We start from the raw sequence: 8,098 nt of genomic DNA on the forward strand, positions 1-8,098 counted from the left end.
GCTTTAAGAGGAACCTGTCAGCCGGGCGCGGTGGCTCACGTCCGTAATCCCAGCACTTTGGGAGGCTGAGGCGGGCGGATCACCTGAGGTCACGAGTTCAAGACCAGCCTGGCCAACATGGTGAAACACTGTCTCTAATAAAAATACAAAAAATTAACGGGGCGTGGTGGTGGGCGCCTGTAATCCCAGCTACTCAGGAGGCTGAGGCAGGTGAATCGCTTCAACCCGGGAGGCGGTGGTTGCAGTGAGCCGAGATCCTGCCATTGCACTCCAGCCTGGGCGACAAGAGCGAAACTCCGTCTCAAAAAAAAAAAAAAAAACAAAAACGAGGAACCTGTCAGGGCGCGGTGGCTCAAGCCTGTAAACCCAGCACTTTGGGAGGCCAAGGAGGGCGGATCACAAGGTCAAGAAATCGAGACCATCCTGGCCAACATGGTGAAACCCCGTCTCTACTAAAAATACAAAAATTAGATTAGCCGGGCGTGGAGGCGCTCGCCTGTAGTCCCAGCTACTCAGGAGCCTGAGGCAGGAGAATCGCTTGAACCTGGGAGGCGGTGGTTTCAGTGAGCCCAGATGGCGCCACTGCACTCTAGCCTGGAGTCAGAGCGAGACTCCGTCTCAAAAAAAAAAAAAAAAAAGAGGAACCTGTGGTGGCTGGGCGCAGTGGCTCACGTCTGTCATCCCAGCACTTTGATTGGGAGGCCCAGGTGGGTGGATCACAAGTTCAGGAGTTTGAGACCAGCCTCACCAACATGGTGAAACCCCATCTCTACTAAAAAAATACAAAAGTTAGCTGGATGTGGTGGCAGGCGCCTGTAATCCCAGCTACTAGGGCGGCTGAGACAGGAGACTCGCTTGAACCGAGGACACGGAGGTTGCAGTGAGCTGAGATTGCGCCACTGCACTCCAGCCTAGGAGACAGAGTGAGACTCCGTCTTAAAAAAAAAAAAAAAAAAAAGGAACCTGTGGTTGCAGGAGCCATGTTCCTTGTCACTAACTCCTGCTTGAGGCCGTTGGAAGGCATTGACTCCCCCTGTTTCATTATCTTTATGTGATAACTATCTGCAATGACATTAGGTCCTTTTAGAAAATTCGGAATCTAAAACTATAAGGAAGAATAAAATCATACACCATACATTTACTCAGCAATAACCATGTCCATTCAGCCAAAAAAAATGTATTGCCGGCCAGGTGTGGTGGCTCACACCTGTAATCCCAGCACGTTGTGAAGCCAAGGTGGGTGGATCACCTGAGGTCAGGAGTTCTAGATCACCCTGGCCAACATGGCGAATCCCCATTTCTACTAAAAATACAAAAAATTAACCGGACATGGAGGCTGATGCCTGTAGTCCCAGCTACCCGGGAGGCTGAGGCACGAGAATCGCTTGTACCGGGGAGGTGGAGGTGGCATTGAGCCGAAATCTCGCCACTGCACTCCAGCCTGGGCGACAGAGCAAAAAAAAAAAAAAAAGTGTTGCATGTTCTCCTCTGTCACATATGCATTTTCTGTTACTTGTTTTTAATGTATTTAGTGCTATGCCTCGTGCTTTGTACCAGGTTCTGGAGATAATGGCCATTAGATGGTGAAAGTGCAAATATTTTGGTATATTTCCTCTTAGTTATCTTTTGATATGCATAATGAACATTTTGTAAGCAAAATCAAGAAATCATACAGAGTCGGTGTAACTTTTTTTTTTTTTTTTTAATAAAAGAGAGGCAGGATCTCACTATGTCGCCCAGTCTGGTCCCGAACTCCTGGGCTCTAGCGATCCTCCCACCTCAGCCTCCCAAGTTGCTGGGACTACAGGCAGGTGCCACCACACCTGGCTAATTTTTCTATTTTTGGTAGAAATGGAGTTTCCCCATGTTGCCCAGTCTGCTATTGGAACTTTTTTTTTTTTTTTTTTTGTACCACTGCACTCCACCCTCCAGTCTGGGCGACAGAGCGAGACTCCATCTCCAAAAATAAAAATAAAAATAAAATAAATATGCCAGGCACGGTGGTTAATTCCTGTAATCACAGCACTTTGGAAGGCTGAGGTGGGAGGATTGCTTGAAGCCGGGAGTTAAAGACCAGATTGGGCAACACAGCAAGACCCCCATCTCTACAAAAAATTAGCCAGGCATGGTAGCATGCACCTGTTGTCCCAGCTACTTGGGAGGCCAAAGCAGGAGGATCTCCTGAGCCCAGAAGGTCGAAGCTGTAGTGAGTTGTGATCCAGCTACTGCATTCCAGCCTGGGTGACAGGGACACCCTGTCTCAAAAAAATTAAGTTAATTAAATTAATGTACAACCCACATATGAAAATCAGTTAATTTAAAACTGAGTGAGAACAGTTGTCCAAGTTTAGGCTTGAGTATCTGCTTCGAATGCTCTCTATGGCAACAAATGATCCACAAAGTTAAATTTTTTTAAATTGTGGGTTTTCTTGAGACAGGGTCTGCCTTTGTCACCCAGGCTGGAATGTAGTGGCATAATCACAGCTCACTGCAACCTCTATCTCCTGGGCTCGGTGATCCTCCAGAGTAGCTGGGACCACAGGTGCACCTCACCACACAAGGATAATTTTTGTATGTAATTTTGTATATTTTTTGCTATGTTGCCCATGCTGGTCTTCAACTTCTGGCCTCAAGTGATCTGCCGGCCTCAGCTTCCCAAACTGCTGAGATTACAGGCGTGAGCCACTGTGTGCAGCTTAAATTACAATTAATAAATGCGGCTGGGCGCGGTGGCTCACACCTGTAATCCCAGCACTTTGGGAGGCTGAGGGTGGATCACTAGGGTCAGGAGTTCAAGACCAGCCTGGCCAACATGGTGAAACCCCGTCTCTTCTAAAAATACAAAAATTAGATGGGTGTGGTGGTGGGTGCCTGTAATCTCAGCTACTTAGGAGGCTGAGGCAGGAGAATAGCTAGAACCTGGGACGTGGAGATTGCAGTGAGCCAACATCGTGCCATCCAGCCTGGGCGACAAGAGCAAAACTCCATCTCAAAAAAAAAATTCATAAACTCAAATAATACTCTATTAGACCATGTGTGTCTAATAGAGTATTATTTCTTTTCTTTTCTTCTTCTTTTTTTTTTTTTTTTTTGAGATGGAGGTTCACTATGTCACCCAAGCTGGAGTGGAGTGGCTCGATCTCAGCTCACTGCAACTCCCAAGTAGCTGGGATTACAGTCATGCACCACCACACCCAGGTAATTTTCGTATTTTTAGTAGAGACAGGGTTTCACCATGTTGGCCAGGCTGGTCTCGAGCCGCTAACCTCAAGTGATCTGCCAACCTCGGGCCTCCCAAAGTGCTGGGATTACAGGTGTGAGCCATCGCCCCTGGCAACCATGTGTGTTTCTAAATGTGTTATGCTAAGGATGCAATCATACACCCTGCCTAGGTCCTCCACTCAAGGCCATTCATTCATTCCACTCCACTGGCTGCCTAGATGTTAGAATGTGAAATGAACGACAGAGATCCCTGCTATTCTGCATTCTAAAACCTACATTCTAGTGGGGCAGACACATAATGGGCAATGAACATATAGTATTCATTTCCAGGTTAAGATGACAGATTGGATGTAAGTGTCTAATTTCACTTCTACCCAACATCTCACTAGAACTCCAGAAAGGAGACTTTTGAAAAAAAAGGCAGAAACCTAGAAGAGAGGGAATAAGAAAGAAGGAATGTGTGGACAGAATGGTTGTAACTGACTTAGCCACCTACACTGGCAGTGGGAAGGGCAGGTCAACACCAGACCTAGACTGGGCCCAGTGGCTCATGCCTGTTATCCCAGCACTTTGGGAGGCCAAGGCGGGCAGATCACCTGAAGTCAGGAGTTCGAGACCAGCGTGTTCAACATGGTGAAACCACATCTCTATTAAAAATACAAAAATTAGCTGGGTGTCGTGGCAGGCGCCTGTAATCCCAGCTACTTGGGAGGCTGAGGCAGGAGAATCGCTTGAACCCAGGAGGCGGAGGTTGCAGTGAGCTGAGATCGTGCCATTGCACTACAGCCTGGGTGACAAGAGCGAAACTCCGTCTCAAAAAAAAAAAAAACAGATTTACTTCAAAGAATCACTTAAGAGCTGGGATTGATGGCACCCTGGCCTTAGGGAACTGGGAGTAAGGGGAGAATAGGATAAGGAAGACGGGATGAAAGCTGAGAAGCAGCAGGAGACCCGCATGGCCGCCTGTTATGCACTCCGCAAGGAGGCCGCTCTCCCCTTCACTTACAAAAGACATGATTCCCCTCTAGAGAGAATGAAACAGAGGGTATTCGGCCTTAGGACCAGGCATAGGGCCTGGAAAACAAAACATAAAAACAGAGATTTAGTAGGCTGAAGCTTGAGCCTCCCCAATCCCTTCCTTCATGATTCCATGCTGATGGTTTCCCACTGGGGAGGAGGGTGGAGGGTGGAATCTGTCCAGGGCAGGAGGAAAAAAACAAACAGATATCAACATGGGGCCAGGCGCCATGGCTCACATCTGTAATCTCAGCAATTTGGGAGGTCGAGGCAGGAGGATTGCTTGAGTCCAGGCATTTGAAACCAGCTTGGGCAACATAGCAAGACCCATCTCTGGAAAAAGAAATTTTTTTTTATTTATAGAAATAATATCTATTTTATTTATATAAATATGTGTTATTCATATATATATATTTTTTTATTTTATTTTTTTGAGGTGGAGTCTCACTCTGTCACCCAGGATGGAGTGCAGTGGTGTGTTCTCAGCACGCTGCAACTTCCACCTCCCGGGATCAAGCGATTCTTCTGCCTCAGCCTCCTGAGTAGCTGGGATTACAGGCACCCGCCACCATGCCTGGCTAATTTTTGTATTTTTAGTAGAGATGGGTTTTCACCAAGTTGGCCAGGCTAGTCTCGTACTCCAGACCTCAGGTGATCCACCTGCCTCGGCCTCCCAAAGTACTGGGATTACAGGCATGAGCCACTGCACTTGGCCTATATTATATTTATATATAAATATGTATTTATATATATTTTAGGTAACGATAAGATATATATTATACATATTTAGACCCATATATATACATATTTTTTTTTTTTTGAGACAGAGTCTCACTTTGTCACCCATGCTGGAGTGCAGTGGCATGATCTCGGCTCACTGCAACCACCGCCTCCCAGGTTCAAGCGATTCTTCTTCCTCAGCTTCCTGAGTAGCTGGGACTACAGGTACACGACACCGTACCCGGCTAATTTTTGTATTTGTCGGTAGAGATGAGGTTTCACCATATTGACCAAGCTAGTCTCGAACTGCAGACCTCATGATCTGCCCGCTTCGGCCTCCCAAAGTGCTGAGATTACCGGCATGCCCGGCCAGTAAATGGTTATTTTTAAGGCTAGAAATAAGATAATATTATTCATCCATGAATAAGAAGGGAGTTCTACTTAAAAAGGAAGCATTAGAAAGTTTTTTGTGTTTTTTTATTTGTGGAAATTAAAAGCAACTTAGCAGAAATTAAAAATACTCAGTTGAAAAGCTGGGGCTGGGTGGGTGGGTGCGATGGCTCACGCCTGTAATCCCAGCACTTTGGGAGGCCAAGGTGGGTGGATCACCTGAGGTCAGGAGTTCGAGGCCAGCCTGGCCAACATGGTGAAAGCCCGTCTCTACTAAAAATACAAAATTAGCCGAGCGTGGTGGTACATGCCTGTAATCCCAGCTACTATGGAGGCTGAGGCAGGAGAATTGCTTGAACCCGGGAGGCAGAGCTTGCAGTAAGCTGAGATCACACCATTGCACTCCAGCCTGGGCAACAAGAGTGAGACTCCATCTGAAATAATAATAATAATTAGCTGGGCGTGGTGCTGTGCACCTGTAATCCCATCTATTCGGGAGGCTGAGGCACGACGAGAATCACTTGAACCTGGGAGGCAGAGGTTGCAGTGAGCCGAGATAGAGCCACTGCACTCCAGCCTGGGCGATAGGGTGAGACTCAGTCTCAAAAAAAACAAAAAAGTGCATCCTATAATAGAAAAAGAAAGAACAAAGAACAAGCAAAGGAGGAAAACAATCATGAAAATATTGAAAGGAAATTTCCCAGACCTTAATGACAACAGTTTACGGATGGAAAGTCCAACCCAGTGAGTGAAATAGTCCCAACCTAGAGTGCATCACTGGGAAACTTGAGAACAATAGCAAAAGATAAGATCCTACAAGCTTCCAAAGAGAAAACACATGGTTTAAGGAAACAGGAAATAGAATGGTTTGGGGTTTCCCAGCAGTTACAAGGGTGGGGCAATGCCTTCAAAAAAATTCTATAGGAAAAAATTTTCACACAAGAAATCTGCTCATAGTCAAAAACTATTGATCAAGTAGGCTGATAAAATAAGAACATTTTCAGGCAAGTTCTCAGAAAAGTTTTACCTCCCACACACCACATCCCAGAAAGCTGCTGGAACATATGTTGCTTCAGTAGAAGGAAATAAACCAAAAGAAAGAAGCTACAACAGGCAGAAATGGGAGATACCACAAAGCCGAAGAGAGAAGGGGCCTCCCAGGTCATGGGGTCTGTTGTATGACCAGCCCGTATAGGAGCAGGGAGACTGTGGCCAGAAACCCGCACAGGATCTATAACTGGGTCAATTTCCACCAGTGTGAACAGCCAGGAATAGTTACAAGACAAACCACTTTTGTTAACCAGCTCCCCTGTGATGACAATGCATGGAGGTGATAACAACGAGAAGTATATTCTTTTGTTTGTTTGTTTGTTTGTTTGTTTTTTGTTTTTTGAGACGGAGTCTGTCTCTGTCGCCCAGGCTGGAGTGCAGTGGCGCGATCTCGGCTCACTGCAAGCTCCGCCTCCCGGGTTCACTCCGTTCTCCTGCCTCAGCCTCCCGAGGAGCTGGGACTACAGGTGCCCGCCACCACGCCTGGCTAATTTTTTGTATTTTTAGTACAGACGGGGTTTCACCATGTTAGCCAGGATGGTCTCTATCTCCTGACCTCGTGATCTGCCCACCTCGGCCTCCCAAAGTGCTGGGATTACAGGCGCAAGCCACCTTGCCCGGCCAAGAAGTGTATTCTTAGTGCCTCTGCCTCTCCTTTCTCTTGATTTTGTTTTTGTTTTGACACAGAATCTTGCTGTGTCACCCAGACTGGAGTACAATGGCACCATCTGAGCTCACGGCAACCTCCGTCTCCTGGGCTCAAACGATTCTCCTGCCTCAGCCTCCGGAGTAGCTGGGATTACAGGCACCTGCCACTATGCTCAGCTAATTTTTGTATTTTTAGTAGAGACAGGGTTTCTCTATGTTGGCCAGGTTGGTCTTGAACCCCTGACCTCAGGTGATCCATCCACCTCGGTCTCCCAAAGTGCTGGGATTACAGGCATGAGCCACTACGCCCGGCCCTAACATTTTATTATACAAGGTTTTTTTTTTTTTTTTGAGATGGAGTCCCTCTGTCGTTCAGGCTGAAGTGCAGTGGAGCAATCACCACTCACTGCAATCTCTGTCTCCCGGGGTCGAGCAATTCTCCTGCCTCAGCCTCCTGAGTAACTGGGATTACAGGTGTGCACCACTACACCTGGCTAACTATCCTTTTTTTTTTTTTTTTTTTTTTGAGACAGAGTCTTGCTCTGTCCCAGGCTGGAGTGTAAGTGGTGCAATCTCGGCTCACTGCAAGCTCTGCCTCCCAGGTTCATGCCATTCTCCTGCCTCAGCCTCCTGAGTAGCTGGGACTACAGGCACCCGCCACCATGCCCAGCTAATTTTTTGTATTTTTAGTAGAGACGGGGTTTCACCGTGTTAGCTAGGATGGTCTCGATCTCCTGACCTCGTGATCCACCCGCCTGGGCCTCCCAAAGTGCTGGGATTACAGGTGTGAGCCCCCGTGCCCGGCCTTTTTTTTCTTTTCTTTTTTTTTTTTTTTGAGATGGAATCTCGCTCTGTCGCCCAAGGCTGTAGTGCAGTGGTGCGATCTCGGCTCACTGCAACCTCCGCCTCCCAGGTTCAAGCCTCAGTCTCTCTAGTAGCTGGGATTACAGGCACAGGACACCATGCCTGGCTAATTTTTGTATTTTTAGTAGCAACGGGGTTTCACCATGTCGGCCAGGCTGGTCTCGAACTTTTGATCTCAAGTGACCCA

This window comes from Gorilla gorilla, chromosome 6, assembly GCF_029281585.2.
Source record: "Gorilla gorilla gorilla isolate KB3781 chromosome 6, NHGRI_mGorGor1-v2.1_pri, whole genome shotgun sequence".
Classification (NCBI taxonomy): domain Eukaryota; kingdom Metazoa; phylum Chordata; class Mammalia; order Primates; family Hominidae; genus Gorilla; species Gorilla gorilla.